This window comes from Vipera berus, assembly GCF_964194415.1.
Source record: "Vipera berus genome assembly, chromosome: 2".
Taxonomy (NCBI): domain Eukaryota; kingdom Metazoa; phylum Chordata; class Lepidosauria; order Squamata; family Viperidae; genus Vipera; species Vipera berus.
Window position 1 is genome coordinate 127,317,204 of NC_138203.1, and position 19,068 is coordinate 127,336,271.

Here is a 19,068-nt window from a genome sequence, read left to right on the forward strand (position 1 = left end):
CAGCTGCGGGATGGAGACCTACCAGCTGCCGGTCGGTCTCTGCTCACCGGACGACATCAACACCATCGGCTACAATGAACTGCTGGCCAAGCTGACTGAACATTTCCGACCAGACACGTCCGAGATCGCTTGGCGGTATTGTTTTGAGAAGCGGGACCAGCGTCCGGGTGAGTCCGCCAAACAGTACATGGCCGCCCTAAGGCAGGTAGCCCGTCTCTGTAATTTTGAAAACCTAGAAATTAGGCTGCGGGATCACATCGTTTGCGGCCTGAGGGATCGGAAACTGCGGCAGAAGATATTCGCCAAACAAAAGCTAACTCTGAGAGATGTCCAGGAGGAGTTCCTAGCCTGGGACGTGGCAGAGGAGTCCGACACGAGAGCAAGTGGAACCATCCAGCAGGGAAGAAGGGTCAGCATCCGAAGTGGACGCCATATACCGAACCCTTCAGCCCTTCGCCACTAACCGTGACAACCCGAGGGAAGCAAGGCCAGCCGCGATGGACCAGAAGTACCAGGAGTGCAGGTGCGGAGCGAACAACCCCCGGTCTACCCAGCTCCCTGGTTGCAGTGCGAACTGGCCCCGGTCTACCCAGCACTGTGGCTGTGGGTCCCGGTCTACCCAGAACGGCGGCTGCGGACATACCCGGGCTACCCAGTGTTCCGGCTGCAGTGCGAACGGCTCCCGGTCTACCCGCTGTGCAAGCTGCGGAGGACCGCATCCCCGGTCTACCTGCCGTTTCAAATCGGCAAAGTGTCGAGCGTGTGGGAAGACTGGGCACATCGCGTCGGTCTGCAGGAGCAAGCAACGGGACAGTCTGCACGAAGTGGAAGCGGAGTTCCAGTCTGCCACAGGTACCGGGGAGCGGTTGCAGAGACTGACGGTCAGCCACACGAAGGGACGGGCGGCTGTTTGCACAACAGGGGGTCCACAGACACTCACCCCGAAAATAAAATTAAGGGTGAAGCTGCAAGGGGTCCCCTGCACGATGGAACTGGACTCGGGGTTGGCCGTGTCAATCGTCTCCGCCAGAACTTTTATAGCAATTTGCGAGCGGAGCGGCCAGCGGGTCCCCTTGAGGTCATCCAGACTGACCCTCTCTGACTTCCAAAATTCACCGATAAACATTCGGGGGGGAGGCATCAGTGATGGTGCAGTACAAGAGGTTCTCGGGCAAATTGAACATGTTGGTTGTTGAAGAGCAGCGAACCAGTCTCGTGGGGTTGGGGTGGTTCAAAGCGCTGGGCATTGGAATCACCGGGATTCACCAGACGCGGAGCTGCCGTTCACTTGAAACTGTCTGCAAAGAGTTTGCAGATGTCTTTGATAAACAGTTAGGGAAATACACAGGTTCCCCAATTTCCTTTAAGTTAAACCCCCAGGTCCAGCCCATCAGAATGAAGGCTAGGAGAGTTCCGTTTGCTTTAAAGCACAAAATAGAGCGGGAGCTAGACAAGCTGGTAGACCAGGGGGTGTTAACTCCTGTCAATGGAGCAGAATGGGAAACTCCCATCGTGACACCCCTCAAAGCAAATGGCGAGGTCTGTATCTGCGCAGACTATAAGGGGACAATCAACCGAGCCCTGAGCGCCCACTCCTACCCGGTCCCCGCAGTCAGCAGCATCCTCGCGTCCCTGCAAGGCGGGTCAGTGTTTGCAAAGCTGGATCTTGCCCAAGCTTATCAACAGCTACCGGTCGACCCGGAGGCTGCTAAAGCACAAACTATAGTCACACACAAGGGGGCGTTCCGGGTAGACCGGCTGCAGTTCGGAGTAAGTGTGGCTACTGGAATTTTCCAGGAGGTCATGGAAAAAACTCTCAAGGGGATACCAGGAGTTTGCCCATACTTTGATGACATCCTAATTGCAGGTAGCTCTGAGGATGTTTTGGCAGACTGCCTGAAAGCTGTGTTGGAAAGGTTTAGGGCTGCAGGATTAAAACTCAAGAGGGACAAGTGCAGGATTGGGGTAACAGAAACAGAATTCCTAGGGTTCAGGATAGATGCTCAAGGCATCCATCCCTCAGCATCCAAGGTTAGGGCAACCAAAGAAGCCCCAATTCCACAAAATAAGGCAGAGCTACAGGCATTCCTGGGCCTGCTCAACTTCTATCACACTTTCCTGCCACACAAAGCAACGATAGCAGAGCCCTTACACAGGCTGCTAGACAAGCAATCACCCTGGAACTGGTCTGTCACACACACGGATGCATTCAATGCACTAAAAAAGCTGTTAGCAGGAAATGCCACAGTTACACACTTCAGGGAAAACAAGCCAATCTGCATTGCTTGCGATGCATCCCCTTATGGGATTGGGGCCGTGCTCAGCCATGTAGAGGAGGATGGAACTCAAGCCCCCATTGCATACTACTCCAGGACCCTGTCAGCTGCAGAGAGGAATTATGCCCAGATAGATAAGGAGGCACTGGCAGTGGTCGCAGGAGTAAAGAAGTTCCATGATTACCTGTATGGTAGGGACTTCCTAATATACACAGACCATAAACCACTATTAGGCTTGTTCACCACAGATAAACAGACACCACAAATTCTGTCACCTAGGATGCTACACTGGTCCATTTTTCTGTCAGCATACGCCTGCAAATTGGTACACAGGCCAGGCAAAGAGATGGGGCACGCAGATGGCCTCAGCAGACTCCCCTTAAGGGATGCTGAGCCAGACCCAGCACCCGCTGCCCAAATACTGGCTATCCGAGAACTGCCAGAATGCCCCCTCAATGCCAAAGACATGGCAACAGAGACCCCCAAGGACAAAATCCTGAGCCGGGTGCAATCATGGGTAAGCAGTGGGTGGCAGGACAAATCACCAGGGCAAGAGTTCATTGCTTATTTCACCAGGAGACATGAGCTTTCAACCCACAAGGGGTGCCTGTTATGGGGAAGTAGAGTCATAATCCCACAAGGCCTGAGAAGTAGAGTCCTTCAGTCACTGCACGAGGGCCACCCAGGGGTGGTAAGGATGAAGGCACTGGCAAGGAGCTACCTCTGATGTCCGGGGCTAGACAAGGAAATAGAGGGTTAGTAGCAGGGTGCTACACGTGCCAGAGGTCACGCCCCGAACAACCACATGCACCAGTACACAAATGGGAGGAAACACACACCCCATGGTCCAGAGTGCACATAGACTATGCGGGTCCATTCCAGGGCCACATATTCCTAGTAGTGGTAGAGAGCCATTCTAAATGGTTGGAGGTGGTGCCTGTGGGCAACATGACCTCAGCAGGAACCATTCAGGCACTAAGGGGGCTGTTCGCAACCCATGGACCTTCGGATGTAATTGTGTCAGATAATGGAACGCAATTTACCTCACGGATTTTCAGGTGTTCCTGAGGACCTTGGGGATTAGACACACCACCTCAGCCCCCTTCCACCCGGCCAGTAATGGGTTGGCAGAAAGATTTGTACGCACCACTAAAGATGCCCTCAAGCGCATAGTCCAAGGGGAATGGAAGCAACGACTGGCCACCTTCCTTCTTCACCAACACTCAACGCCCTGCTCCGCAACAGGCAAAAGCCCAGCAGAACTCAGATGGGGTAGATGCCTGATAACAACACTGGACAGGCTCCACCCAGACAGAGTAACAGCAGACGTCAGGACCCCAAATATCAAAAACGTTTTCAACACAGGCGATACCATCTGGGCAAGGAACTATAGCTCAGGTCACCCATGGGTGCCAGGGGAAATACTGGACCAAACAGGCCCCCTGTCATACAATGTAAGGGTGGAGGGGGGACTACTGTGGAAAAGGCATCTGGACCAGTTAAGGAAAAGGGCTCCTGAAAGGGTCTTGGGGGACACTTGTTTATTATTAATATTGGGTCTGATGAGGAAGATGAGGAGTCATTCACACAATCACCCAGGAGGGCTACCAGAGGGTCACAAGGACAGATCTGCTCCAGGCAGGAGACCGGCAGTGGGGACAGGCCAACATCTGACCCAGACGGAAGAAGGTCACTGCAATACCAACAAAACAGCCCCTCAAACCCCAGCCACACACAATCCCCTGGAACCACAGCACCCACACCTACGCACCACGGACCACCACCCCAACAACCAGGAAGGGCAGGAAACAACGAAAATGCAAACAGCAACACACCTCTGGGCGAACCAGTCCTAAGGAGATCAAGCAGGGCCCACAAGGCTCCAAGCTACCTCTCTGATTATGTATGGTCCTAAGGGGGGAGGAAGGTGGAAGTGTCAATAATATAATAAGATGTAAATAGTGTATATAGTTATGAGGGTAGGAATGGTAGGGGGGATAAAACCTCACCATGGGGGAAGGGGTGTAGTGTATGCAGCTAAAGCATACACAGGCTGTCAGCACAGCAGGGGGCTAGACAGCTCCAGGCGATAACCGCATTTGGCGGGAAAGCCTGGTTTGAATGAGTTTGACAGCCCCGGGCTATGGCCAGCTCTGGCGGGAAGCCAGGGTTTAAATCTATTAGCCACCTGCACTGGCGGGAAGCCCAGGTTTGAATCCATTGGTTGGTATTCACCTGGGCAGGTATAAAGGTACGCCAGGTAACCCCCTTTTCCCAGCTTCGTTCCTGACCTCAATAAAGAAGTTACTACCCAGCTGGATGTCCGTCTCTGTGTGCGCCCATGCTACTTTACACCGCCCTTCTCCGAAGACTCAGGGCGGCTTACAATCTAAGAAGCACAAATCAATGTGCTTAGCAATAGCCTTCATTCTATGTATATGCCTGCTTATTAGGGCTTTCAGCCCCCCCCCCCAAGTGGCATTTTTACAAAGTCAACTTATTGCCCCCAACAATCTGGGTCCTCATTTTACCTACCTCAGAAGGATGGAAGGCTGAGTCAACCTTGAGCCTGGTGGGACTCGAACCTGCACTAATTGCAGGCAGCTGGTGTTACTTAAGGAGGCATTAGCCCACTGCTCCACCAAGGCTCATTTTGGAAGTGGTCTCCCTTTGCCTGCTTCCTAGGATTGAGAAAGAGTTACCAGTTCAAGGTTACCCATCGCCTGCTAGCTTCTATCGCTAATCAACTTGCCATAGATAAGCGGGAAGGGGTAGAAAGCTAAGGGCGGGAATGGAATGCCAAGAAGCTGTTCATGGACCGTGAGAACCTGCAACACACCAAAGTCACTACTGCAGGTGCTCAATGGAGAAGTGAACTGTTCCCATAAAAAAAGAAATATTATGATTGAACAATGTGAACACTTGGTGGGTGGGGCCACAAGAATCTGTTTAACTAAGTGAGCTTTCACGTGGGAAAACTCAGAGCCAGTTTGGCTTCTTCAGTTCCAAGATAGTGTATCCAATAAAGTTTTACATTATGGGACTCAATTGCCTTGAGGAATTCTTTTGTTGGGTTCACTAGTCGGATTGTTGACGGTGGGACTATAATTCCCAGTCTCCCAGTCTCTAGCATGGTGCCTTAACTATTATATCAAATTGGTTGTCTATGGTAGCCTTAGATTTTATAAATTCAAACCAACAAAATTAATGACCATCATCCCATCTTCCCAGACAGCCAAGTAGTTTTATGATGTGTAAACAGTGCAGCCAAATATGCTGTATACTTTAAAAAATTGTGTAAGTAAACAGTAAGCATCTTTCAGTTGACCCAGTATGCTTGCATAGGACATTTGGGCCTAGAGAATGTATGCCAGAAGGCTTGTATTTCTCATAGCCAGTTCCTCGGCAAAGATCTCAGAGTACTTACTGTTTAAAATATTCTATATGTTTATTTGGGGAAGGGAACTTTGCAGAGATAAAGTTGATATGCTGATATGCTGGATCTGTATGTACATCATGCTAAGCTGTAATGAAGTTTATTTGGCTTGGTTTAGGATATGAAGTGAATCCAGCCTTTCTAGTTTGGAATCCATTGTTTGTGGCTGGGATGAGCAATATGTGGGCCACCAGCATTGAACCAACTTCAGTTATGAACTTTCTTCAGCTAGAACTTGAAGTTGGGAACTGGGGTATGAGATAATGTACTCTTTGATTCAAGTGCCCTTGAAAACTGATGTAGAAGGGAAAGAAAAGAATGCATCATGCTAAAGCATGGCTTATTTTAAACACTGTTTACTGAATTAGTCATAATAATTTCATTGACAAGATTAGGCCATAATGCTAGGACATCTTTTTTGGAACTGAAGACTCAACTAATAGATTTTTAAAATAGCAAATACATTTCAGCTCTTAATACTTTAGAAAAATATTTTAGCCAGCAACTGAGCTTTGAAAAGGTTTGTGATAATAAAATCCTATTGTCATTATAGACAAAGATTAACTTCATCATCCTAAAACTCTCCAGATGATGAAAATGGCATTACATCTGATTTCATAAAAGAAATGAAAAGAAATTAGTGAGAAATAATTCCAAGGAGAACCGTAAAGCTGATTAAAAGTTTTTTACATGTTTATATATGTTTTATGAATCCTGATTCTAGCAAGGTTTATTCTAAACTATGTCTAATTTTGTTCAATTCATTATATCACCTAGAAACCCTATTCCTAGGCTGCATACACAGGGTTTTTCATATGAGGAAAATCTAAACAATTGTGTATTTTAACAGAGAATCAAGAACATTAAAAAGAACATGGTGATGGTCCAAGAGTAAGATAAAGAGAGAAGGATTGTTCCCAATAGTCAGCTAGTACACAATATGAGGCATTAAGATTGAAGATGCAGGAAAGAAGATTTCAGTTACCGGTATGTATTAGAGGAAACTTCCCATGAGTGAGTATTGAATTACTTCATATTCTCACTTCCACAATTCCAGAGGCAGGTTTATGGTCCTTGTAGGCAAAGAATGGGTGTGAATTGAGGTACCTTTGGCAGTAAATTGTGTATAGAATTTACAATGTAGAAGTTGAAGGAATGGGAAACAGGGATAGGAGTGCTCAGCTCTAGGGCTGTATAAGGAATGCTCCATCTAACAAAAATCTTTCCCAGGCCCTTTTTTTCTGATTACTTATTGCAGTTTTCCCACTCTTGGGCCACCCAGTGTGTTGGAACACTAAATCCTCAAACTCTTAATACATTTAGAGATACCAGGTTTTGCTGTATTGCCTCCTGTTACAGGTAGTCCTTGACTTACAACCACTTGTTCAGTGACCGTTGAAATTACAATAGCACTGAAAAAAGTGACTTATAACCAATTTCACATTTACAACTGTTGCAGCTTCCCCTGTGGTCACCCGATCAAAACTGGGACGCTTGGCAACTGTAAGGTCACGTCATCATGTTTTGTGCCCGTCTAACAAGCAAAGTCAATGTGGAAGTCAGATTCATTTAACAACTGTGTTACTAACTTAACAACTGCAGTGATTCACTTAACAACTGTGGCAAGAAAGGACGTAACATGGGGCAAGACTCACTTAACAACTGTCTTGCTTAGCAATGGAAATTTTGGACACAGCTGTGGATTGTAAGTCGAGGTATTGTGTTTCTCAAATGCACTAAATATGTATGTGCCTGGCTAAGTAGCTGCAATTGGTTCCTAGCATTAGTTGTGTGTGTTGCAAAAGCATTGTGGATAATTGTGTTGATAGCTGTAGTGGATTCATCTAGCATTTTTCCTGTCATTAATTTATTAGACAAGATGCTCTTCTTCCATCTTCCATTAAGGTTCCATCCTGAACACGATTATATTTACCTGTCTTCTATTGTTGCAACGATAACAATAAAGCTTTATCTACTGTTGCCCCAAACACTCAGATACAATTCCTACAGTTTAGCTGTAAGAGTGTAACGACTTGCCTCCAGAGGTTGTGGGTGCTCCAACACTGGAGGTTTTTAAGAAGAGATTGAATAACCATTTGTCTGACATGGTATAGGGTTTTCCTGCCTGAGCAGGGGGTTGAACTAGAAGTCCCTTCCAACTCTGTTATTTTGTTATTATCCCCCTGAAAATGGCTGCTTTTAAAGTCAATAAAAATTAAATTTCACAATGAGCCAGTATCACCATCCCACCAACTCTATTTTCTGTTTACTGTTTAAAGTAAATTCCAAATAAATAATAAGCTTTTTCAAATTTCCCAAGGAGTTTTTTTTAATGTTAATATATATTCAGATATGTTGCAGTATTGTTATTTCATTTCATTTCATTTATTATATTTGTATACCGCCCTTCTCCCGAAGGACTCAGGGCGGTGAACAGGGCACATAAAAAATACAGAATACAAAAATTAAAAAAAGAATTAAATAAGAGCCCGAGCTAAAAACAGTAGAATAATAAAAATCCCCAATAAAAACCCCAGCACATCCCCCATCAGGCCAGGCCAGCTTGCTCAAATAAATGGGTCTTCAGACCGCGTCGGAAGGAGCGGAGGTCAGGTGCCATCCGGAGCTCGACCGGCAAACGATTCCATAAACCCGGGGCGCCCACAGAGAAGGCCCTGCCCCTGGGGGCCACCAGCCGACATTCTCTGACCAGTGGCATCCTGAGGAGGCCCTCTCTGTGGGAACGCACAGGGCGGAGGGAAGTTGACGCCGGCAGCAGGTGATCCCCGAGGTACTCCGGACCCATGCCATGTATTGTTCCCACTCAGAGGAGATTAGTTTTAACTGGATAAAAAGTGCATTTACTCTGTAACTGGGGTCATAGCTAAACAAATTAGATCTATTCACTGTACAGTACAGGCAGTGGGTTTCCTGCGTGAACAAGACTAGAAGATCTCCAAGGTCCCTTCCAACTCTGTTATTCTGGTATAATCCTTCGGCAAGCCTAGTCTTGAATTTTGTGCCATTGATCTTAAAAGTATGTGAATTTGGTTTTAGTTGGGACAATGCATACAAAATTTTAAAATGCTGTGTCTTTAGCTAGCATCTTTGGAAATGAATCCAAGTTTTTTTACTTTGATTAAAATTAGGAAGAGCTACCAGGGGCGGGATAATGTTGCTTTTTCTGGGCTGGCTCTAATCTGCAGCCAGCCAGTTTGCCATCCCCATGCTAGGGAAAGCATCTAAGCATGCATAGTAAACAGCTACTATAACATCAGTTGGGGGAACAATTACTTTTGGCAGCTGTTATCTTTCTATACTTTATGAGGAAGTAATGATACCCTGTTGGTAGATAAGATAGTCAAGTACTGTTGAACTATAAACCAGAGGCAGCTGCCTCTATTCTCTCAGGGTGGATAGATTAGAAACAATCGTTTAGGATTTGTTCTCCATGATTTTCTCCTATAATCATCTTTTCTTGCTCCATTGTCAGGTGGATAATGGTAGTGCCAAAAGGAAAACTCAGATACTGGAAATCTTTCAAATTTTTCATATTTGAATGGTTTGAACAACTATTTAAAGTTTCCATATGATTCTCAAGAAATACTCCTTTTATTTCCTTGTATTTGTTGGGATAAAGAATGCATACTGTTCAATAATCTTTCATTGCTTTAAGCCTTTCGTATTAACCCACTCATTGTAATAACCAACTCTGAAAAACACTAATGTTATATGTCTTACTATAATATACTGTAGTACAGGTAGTCTCGATTTACAACGATTCGTTTAGTGACTGTTTGAAGTTACAACAGCATGGAAAAAGTGACTTATGAACATTTTTCACACTTGTAACTATTGCAGCATCCCTATGGTCATATGATCAAAATTTGGGCCCTCGACAACTGGCATGTATTTAGAACAGTTGAACTGTCCTGTGATCACCATTTGTAACCTTACCAGCCAGCTTCTGACAAGCAAAGTCAGTGGGGGAAGCCAGGATGCTTAACTGCATGATTCATTTTACAACTGCAGCCATTTGCTTAACAGCTATGGCAAAAAGTCATACAGTGAGATACAACTCACTTCGCAATTGCCTCGCTTAACAACAGACATTTTGGGCTCAATTGTGATTGCAAGTACAGGACCATCTGTAATTATAAGTACAAATTTCTCTATCATGGATTTGGGGATAATCTGCTTCAACAGAACCATGCCATAAAAACCATGCTGTGGGAGCAAAGCGATGGCAAAGAACATTGTGAAGCAAGGATACTATATGAGAAATGACTTTGATATACAGTGACTAATGATGACAAGCAGATGAGAAAGTGGGTAATGCTTGGAAGGGACCATGGTATCCTGTGCTGTCCTGTTCTGTGTTATTATTTGTCTAAGGTTGTTTTTATCAGCTATTTGGAAGCTCTAAAATCCAAGCTATAAACCTGAGGTCAAAGAGGCCATCTAAAGAAGACGGAGTCAGGCTATTCTCCAAAGCACCTGAAGGCAGGACAAGAAGCAAAGGATGGAAATTAATCAAAGAGAGAAGCAACCTAGAACTAAAGAGAAATTTCTTGACAGTTATAATCAGGGCTTTTTTCCCCATAGAATGTTCAGAACGGCATTCCGGCACCTTTTTTTGCATGCGTGCACACACACACACACACACACACACACACACAAAGCTGAAGGAAACTGTTCCAGAGAGCCAAATTCTCCTCAGGCAGCCAGGTTGCAGAGCAGCAGAATGCATCGCAGTGACAGGCCTTCAGATGGCTCAAATCGAAGGAAATGCGATCTGTACAGGCTAATTTAACAGTGGGAGGGTAAGAAGGGCCGAGTGTGAACAGGTTGCTTAGCAACCTGCTTAAACAGTCGCTGTAACTTTCAGCTCCCAGTGCCTTGCCTTTTTTAAGCTGGGAAGTTGAAAAAGAGGCTAAAAAGAAGGCATCAAGGAAAATATATAGATATAGCCAGCAGACGTTTAGGGAACCTTTATTTTTCATACACTGTTCAAATTTTGTTTTAATGCCATGGTGATACACAATCAAATGTAGTCAGTCTTTTTTTTTTAATCCCAAAGCATCTGTTCGTTAAATACAGTATAACAAAGTTTTGGATGATGGAATTATTTTTTATCTAAGGATAACTAATAATAACAGCTCTTAAATCTGTTATTTTGTTTTATTTTTGCACAACAAAATTGTATAATTTGCATTTGCATTCATTTACAAATAGAATATGTTGTTAAAATGTATTGGTGTTGAAATAATGAGTGCACACATATACCTAAAACCAGTTTATTGCATTTGGCAATTGTACTAAAAAAAATCTCATTGTCAACCAATATAATTCATTTAATTTGAAATCAAGTGAAAAATTGATTTAAATTATTTTATTAAAACAAATTAATGGCAATTCTTTTATAAGAAGTTGCCTCAAACAAAATGAGTTTGACATGCCTGCTCTAGATAGTTGAATGCTCCAAAATAAATTCTAGACCAGGCCTGTACATGCAGCCTACCAAGCACCCTTGGACAGAGCACAGACTTTTTTTAAACAAAAAAGTAATAAAATCACCACCACTGCCCTGAAAGCCATGTTGCTTAGTGCCTCCATGGCTTACCATGACCACGAACTCCAACACTGTAGATGCTCCTCTAGTCACCAAATCATTGATTAGCCCACCAGCATTCCTTTGCAGACCACAAAGATTTTTAATTTATCAGTGTGGGCCTTTCCCTTCTACAAGTTGCACAGACCTCTTCTAGATTTTCCTCTTGCCTTTCCGAGTTAACTCCTTGGTCTGTCATTGAGCAAGAATTGGCTTTGTAGGGAAGCATATTATCATTTGATGTATATTTAACATATGTTCTACCTTTATTTAAAGGTAAAGGTAAAGGCTGCCCCGCACAGGCGTGCTAGTCGTTTCCGACTCTAGGGGCCGGTGCTCATCTCCGTTTCAAAGCCGAAGAGCCAGCGTTTGTCCGAGGACGTCTCCGTGGTCATGTGGCCGGCATGACTAGACGCCAAAGGCGCACGGAACGCTGTTACCTTCCCACCGTAGTGGTCCCTATTTTTCTACTCGCATTTTTTGCGTGCTTTCGAACTGCTAGGTTGGCAGAAGCTGGGACCAGTAACAGGCGCTCACTCTGCTACTCGGCACTCGGGATTCGACCCGCCAAACTGCCGACCTTCTGATCGACAAGCTCAGCGTCCTAACCCACTGCGCCACCGCGTCCCTCTACCTTTATTTACCGATTATATAATATTTGTATGCAATCCACATGGCGAGGTTTGGGGCAACTTACAATAGGAAAAAAAAATATTTTTAAAATCATAAGATTAAAACATAAAAGCAGGGCTTTTTGTCTCATAGAACGCTCAGAATGGCGTTCCGGCACCTTTTTTTTTGCACACACACACAAAAAAAGCTTTTGCACAAGCTATGCTACTCCCTCTATTGGCTTTCAAAAGCCAATAGGAATTGCTGCTGAGCGTGCCAAAAGACCTGGCTGGCAAACGTTGCACCAGCAAGTTGTCTGCAGCAAAGGTGAGTTGGCAGGAACTTTGCATCCTTCCCTGCTGCCCAACTACACCATCTTAACTAGGTAAGTAAGAGAGGACAAGGAGTGGGAGGTGGGTTCTGCGGAGTCCATGTGCACTCCTTCCTTGTGCTCACCCGTGTCAGCCAGGCTGGTGGCCTACCCAGTGCTGGACCTGCGCCACCGTTGCCTCGCCCTGCGTGCCTAAGTGGCCACCCTGCATTGCCTGGCCTGCACCACCTCTGCCACCCGCCCCGCCGTATAGAGCGGGCCCCACTGCTCCCACAGCACCAGCCGCGCCGGCTCCGGCCCCGGGGGGCAGCCCGCCACCAACACCCCTCGCGCCCGTGACCACAGCAGCGCCGCCCCCACACCTCCTGCGCCCGCCAAGAAGAGAGTTCCAGCACCTTTTTTTTAGGAAAAAAGCCCAGGTAATAATAATAATAATAATAATAATAATAATAATAATAATAATAATAATAATAATAATAATAAATAATAATAATAAATAATAATAATAATAATAATAATAATAATAATAATAATAATAATAATAATAATAATAATAATAATAATAATAATAATATATTTCCAAATTGAACAGCCTTCTCTCAACAGAGGGGGAGGGATACGACATCATCTATCTCCAGTCTACAACACAGTTCTTTCAGCAGTTCCAAGAAGACTCCACACCCATTTATACTACTCAGGTGACCCTGATGACACAAATAAACCTCCAGGTGGCCTCAACCACTCTCTAAAACAGGGGTGTCAAACTGCCAGCCTGTGGGCCGGATGCATCACATGGAAGCCGCACCCACCCCATTGCCAGCAATGGCAAAACTGTCCCGAGACGTTGCGGAACGTCGCAAGTTTGACATGTCTGCTCTAAAATAATGCAAATAACCAGCTGTCTGCAAGGAGTATAAATCCTTCCATTCCCACCATCCAGTCAGACCTGAAAAAGCTTCTTGGATTAGAAGCAAAATGTCTTCAAAGAAAAACAAGAAAGTCTAGTTGCCTTGTGAAAAAGCACCTTTGGGATTGATTTGCAGATGGAAACTTTTTTTTCTCCGTCAAGGATTGCAGTTGCAAAACATTAAACATAAAATATGTGAAAAAAAGGTGGGAAGGGGGATGTAAAAACCTGTAGAAAACAGAAAGCCTTCGGTGGAAAAGAGTATCTCTTATTTCAGCAGAAAGTTTGGAAGGAGTCCTTAGAACTTGCAAAATAGTTTGGGGAATGCTGTATGCTATCTGAAAGCCAGCAGTTCCACATCCTTAGACTTGAACATTCATGGTAAGGTAAGGGCTCACTCTTTCATGAACATCCTTCTTGGCTATTCTCCTTCTTCTGACAGAGTTCCTATCCTCACACAAAAGCAAGGGAAATGGTTTCAGAGGTTGCTGTTGAGGCGGCAAGGAGCAAGGAACAGGAAGCTTAGATGTGAATCCCTTGTCACCACTTCTCCCTGTGATGACCTTTACCATTATGGTGGTGATTACTGGTAGGGATACCAACCTGGTGGAATATTCCACTGGACCCAAAATAAGAAGGCTTTGGCTGCTGGTCATGGTTCTGTTCTCTCTGGCAGAGAAAGCAGAAATGACAATGAAGTCACAGGACCCTGTCTCTTTTGTCTCTGCCTCAACAAGATTCAAACTAGGTGAGAACAAGGCCCCTATGGTCCTGCCATGGACAAATGGAGCTCCCCAACTCACCAAACCTCCTCACTCTCTTCCTTCATGTCACGTGGTGTATTTATATAGAGGAGGGCTTGCTCTGTTTTAAACTGGAAATTATTATGTTCCTGCTGGATTCTTTGATGTAGCCTCAGCCTGTCTCAGTGGCTGGCTGTCCTCAAGATGGAGGCTCTGATGTGAGGACAGAACTAGGGCAAGAGAGCCGTAGGGATAACTCTGACCATGTCTAATTCAGTTCAACTTGTCTTTTGTTTTATGCAGATGTGGCCTTGAATGAGGAATTAAAACTCACATCAAATTTTAATTTCACATTCATTTAATTAAAGTTATATACTTCGCATGTCTGCATTAGAAGTTTCTGAGTCTTTTTCTAGGGCAGGAAAAAAATAATAATCCAAACACATTCCCAAACTGTACAAGCATGGAGTAAGATGTGTTTGTTGAAATAGTGTATCGCAGCATTTCTCATGATAGCAGTAATTATCCATAATGGAAATTCTAACAAATTGCATGGGTCAAATGCATCAAAATAATATACAATCATTTTGATGTCAGTGTCAAAGCCCCTAATCCTGTTATTCCAAAACTTATTCAAATGATAGAGACTCCTGGAGATAAGACCATAAGGAAAATATTGAATCTACAAGATAAAAATAGGGGTCTTTGTCCTTTGGTCAGTTGCAGGCTTCCAGCTTCCACCTGAAAATAAAATACCTCCCTTTATGCTGACCTGCAAGAATTCTCTTGTTAATTATGCCCTTGTCCATTTGCTATGAGCGCTGGTAATTTATCACAAGCTAGAAGATGATTCCCCTCTGCTCTCTCAGCACTATCAGTGTGAACTATTGCCCTACAAATTTAACTCTTCTTCATTTCATTATCCAGCTAATACATGCTTATCTATTAGGAAGGAAAAAGATGGTTTACGTATAGCCATTTCAATCCACTCTGTGGAAAGGGAATATAGTGTTCTAAAACACCTAGAGAATTACCTGAAAGGGGGAAAGTATATGAAAGCTATTCTTTAATTAAAAATCAGATTAGGTTTGGCAGCTATAATAGATGATAGATACTATGTCCCTTTGAAGACTGGGGTTTTTTTTGCCTACTTCTGGGTTCCACTGCACTTATTTCTTGGTTCTGTTCAAACTTGTCTTACTGTAACCTCCAAAGAGAGTGTGTGGGGGGGGGGAAATAGAAAAAAACTTCAAGTGCAGAAAGCCAGGGTTATGATTTCTAATAAAGAACAATGACTATATATCTTATTTCTAGTCTCATAAAGAAGTGAGAATTGCTACTTTAAAATAAACTTGTGAGGCAGCAATAAAAAAGATGGACAAATGTTTTTGGTTTTTTTTGCAGTTTCTGCTCACGTTTATTTTAAGCCCAGAAGTTTGGTCAGTAATCTTTAATATACATCCCATGTTTTTAGTTCCTCTGATCTCTAATTTATAGATGGCAAATTTAATGAAATATACCATAAGTATAGATTGCAGTCCCACAACATGTGTGGTATTCTGGCTTCTATTTCACAGCTGGAATGAAAAAGATGCTCTGAATTCAGCACAGACTTTGTATTTCAGTTCAGTTTATAAATCCTGTTTCTAACCCAACATCAGTTGCCTCATAATATTTAAAAACAGCAATAATCCAGCCAAGATTAATAGACAAAAACTCTCATTTTGGGAGAGGCAGTTGGTTGAGTAAACCCATATGGGCTCCGACTGCATCATTTCTATCAGTTAAAAAAATATATAAATAGATAGAAACAAACTTTTAACAGCATTTATCAATAGATTTTTTTGCTTTTAAAAAGGAAATAATTGTGCTAAGCAGAAGAAACTGGCAAATTATCTAAAACTGCAATACTTTCATATTATAAATAAACAAAAGGGGGAAAATAATTTAAAACATCTCTTGTTTATACTACAAGAATAATATTGACAAAATGTCTGTGAAAAATAAATGGAAAAGTCAGTTATCAAAGAATTTAATGATCAACATGTCAATGCTGCAAACATTGACATGTTTTTGCACTGACAAAATAAGAGGCAGCCTTTTGCTTTAACTGTTTGGCTTTGAATCACTAAAGTGCGGGAGGAATTAAACCTGGATGTTTTGAGAAGATAAGGGATAGCTGCTTCAGAAGGGAAGTGAAACTTCGTGTGTTAAACTAATTGGTGAATGTGATTCATGATGTGTAATTAAGCGAGGGAATTTCTGTATGATGTGTCAAGGGGAGGAGAATTCAGATTCTGGCATCCATCCATGAGTGCCGATGCTTCGTTCTCATTATTATAGACTTTTTTTAGAATAAACAATCATGCAGTGTTCTTTGATCTGTCTCATTAATCGGAACCACGACATAATGTAAGTGTTCTTACTCCCTTTGAATGCCAGATCAGCAAACATGACTGCAAGATTTAATTATTTAGGAGAGAGATGGTTCAACACATATTATCAAAACACACATGAACATGATTATTTTTTCCCTGCACTATTAACTAGAATTCTCTCCAAATGCATGAATAAAGATAAGGAAGGATGATGGAACACTGAAATAGAGTTGCTAATGTGTATTGTACTTCTATCATCCTATCAAGAAATTCTGTTTAGCAATCTGCTAGTTTGGGGTGCGAGTAGCTAGCTGGGACAGAATGGGGATTCTATTGTATAGTATCCATGCTGTTGGCTAAGTGTGGGCTAAGGAAGTAAAAAAAATGGGTTCCATGTTTTAAAAAATATTAATTCTCACTATTACTTGGAAATAACTTTATCCTTTTAATCTATAAAGGTAGTCCTCAATTGAGCCCAGAATTTATGTTGCTAAGTGAGAACTTGTTAAGTGAATTTTGTCCCATCTTACGACTTTTCTTGCCACATTTCTTAAGTGAATCACTGCAGCTGTTATATTAGTAACACGGTTGCTAAGTGAATCTGATCTTCCCACTGATTTTGCTTGTCAGAATGTCACAAGAGATGGTCACGATCATGGGGCACTGCAACCATTCATAAATATGAACCAGTTGTCAAGCATCCAAACGTAAATCACGTGACCGTGGGAATACTGCAATGGTCACAAGAGTGAAAAATGATCATAAGTTAATTTTTTCAGTGCTGTTGTAACGGTCACTAAACGAACTGTTGTAAGTCGAGGACTACCTTATTTAATTTTTATGGAAACTGCTTTGCTAGGTTTGCTAAAGATTTCTAGATCACTTTTCTTTTTACAAAATGTGACTGTCCTTTGTATATTAGATGGTACCTGGCTCAATAGTACGGTAATAACTGCGAGAGGGAGTCCTAGTGGACAATCACTTAAATAATATGACCCGGTAATGTGCAGCAGCAGCCAAAAAAGCCAATGCAGTCCTAGCTTACATTAACGAGGGGTAGAATCAAGATCATGTGTAGCATTAATACTTTATAATGCCTTAGTAAGACCACACTTGGCATACTGCATCCAGTTTTGGTCACCACAATATAAAAAAGATGTTGAGACCCTAGAAAGAGTACAGAGGAGAGCAACAAAGACGATTAGGGGGACTGGAGGCTAAAACATACGAAGAACAGTTGCAGGAATTGGTATGTCTAGTTCAGGGGTGTCAAACTCAATTTCATTGAAGGCCACATCAGCATTGTGGTTGCCCTCAGGGGGCTGGGTGGGTGTGGCCAGGGTGGGCGTGGCCTACTGGGTGGGCGTGGCTAGAGTGTGTATGGCCTACTGGGTGGGCATGGCCAGCTCTACATCGTTCGCATCAAGGGTGCCTTTGGGGGCCTGGGCAGGAGTGGGACAGATCTGAGGGTCTCTGGCAGAAGGAGGGTCTCTGGGCCAGGGCCAAGGCAGTGGGGGCCGTTCCCTCACTGTTTCCAGGATGGCTTCGCGGGCCACATGAAACCACTTCACGGGCCGGATCTGGCCCCCGGGCCTCGTGTTTGACATGTCTGGTCTAGTTTAATAAAAAGAAGGATTAGGAGTGACATGATAGCAGTGTTCCAATATCTCAGGGGCTGCTGCAAAAAAGAGGGAGTCAACCTATTCTCCAAAGCACCTGAACACTGGACAAGAAGCAATGGATGGAAACTAAACAAGGGGATAAGCAACCTAGAACTAAGGAGAAAGTTTCTGACAAAACAATTAATCAGTGGAACAATTTGCCTGCAGCTCCACACTGGAGGTTTTTAAGAAGACATTGGACAACTATTTGTCTGAAATGGTGTAGGGTTTCTTCCCTGAGCAGGGGGTTGAACTAGAAGACCTCCAAAGTCCCTTCCAACTCTGTTATGTTGTTATTATCCCCCTGCAAATGGCTGCTTTTAAAAAGTCAATAAAAATAAAATAAGACCTTCACAATGAGCCAGTATCACCCTCCCACCAAGTCTATTTTCTATTTATTATTTAAAGTAAATTCCATACAAATAATAAACTTTTTCAAATTTCCCTGTGAGTTTTTTAAAATAATAATATATATTCAGAGATGTTGCAGTATTGTTATTGTTCCCACGGAGAGGAGATTAGGTTTAACTAGATAAAAAGTGTGTTTGCTTTGTGATTGGGGTCATATCTAAACATATTAGATCTATTCACTGTACAGTATGTGCAAAGTAAAGTACAGTAAAGTAGATATAATTCCTTCACTCTGCAAAATGAATGATATCATTTACAAAAAATACATGCAATTCCATGGAACATAAACCAATGTTATTAGTTGCTGCTTAAAAATGCTATTAGCTGCTGGAGAGCAGCCCATATTGCCCTATTTTGATCCTTGTGCAGAACACAGTGAGGCCATAGGGCTTTGGCAGTGCTCCCAAATTGCTACCAAGTCCCTATGAGCTCATATCATCATTAAACTGGTTAGCTCAGTTGCTTTACTTGTAGCTCAATTATGTCTCAACACAACTTGATATTGCATCTCTGTGAATTTTCTCCACTGGTAGGAACTCCTGTCGATCTTGGCTTCTCAGCATTTTGCCTTTCTTATTAATTTAATTTAATTTAATTTAATTTAATTTAATTTAATTTAATTTAATTTAATTTAATTTAGTTTAGTTTAGTTTAGTTTAGTTTAGTTTAATTTAATTTAATTTAATTTAATTTAATTTAATT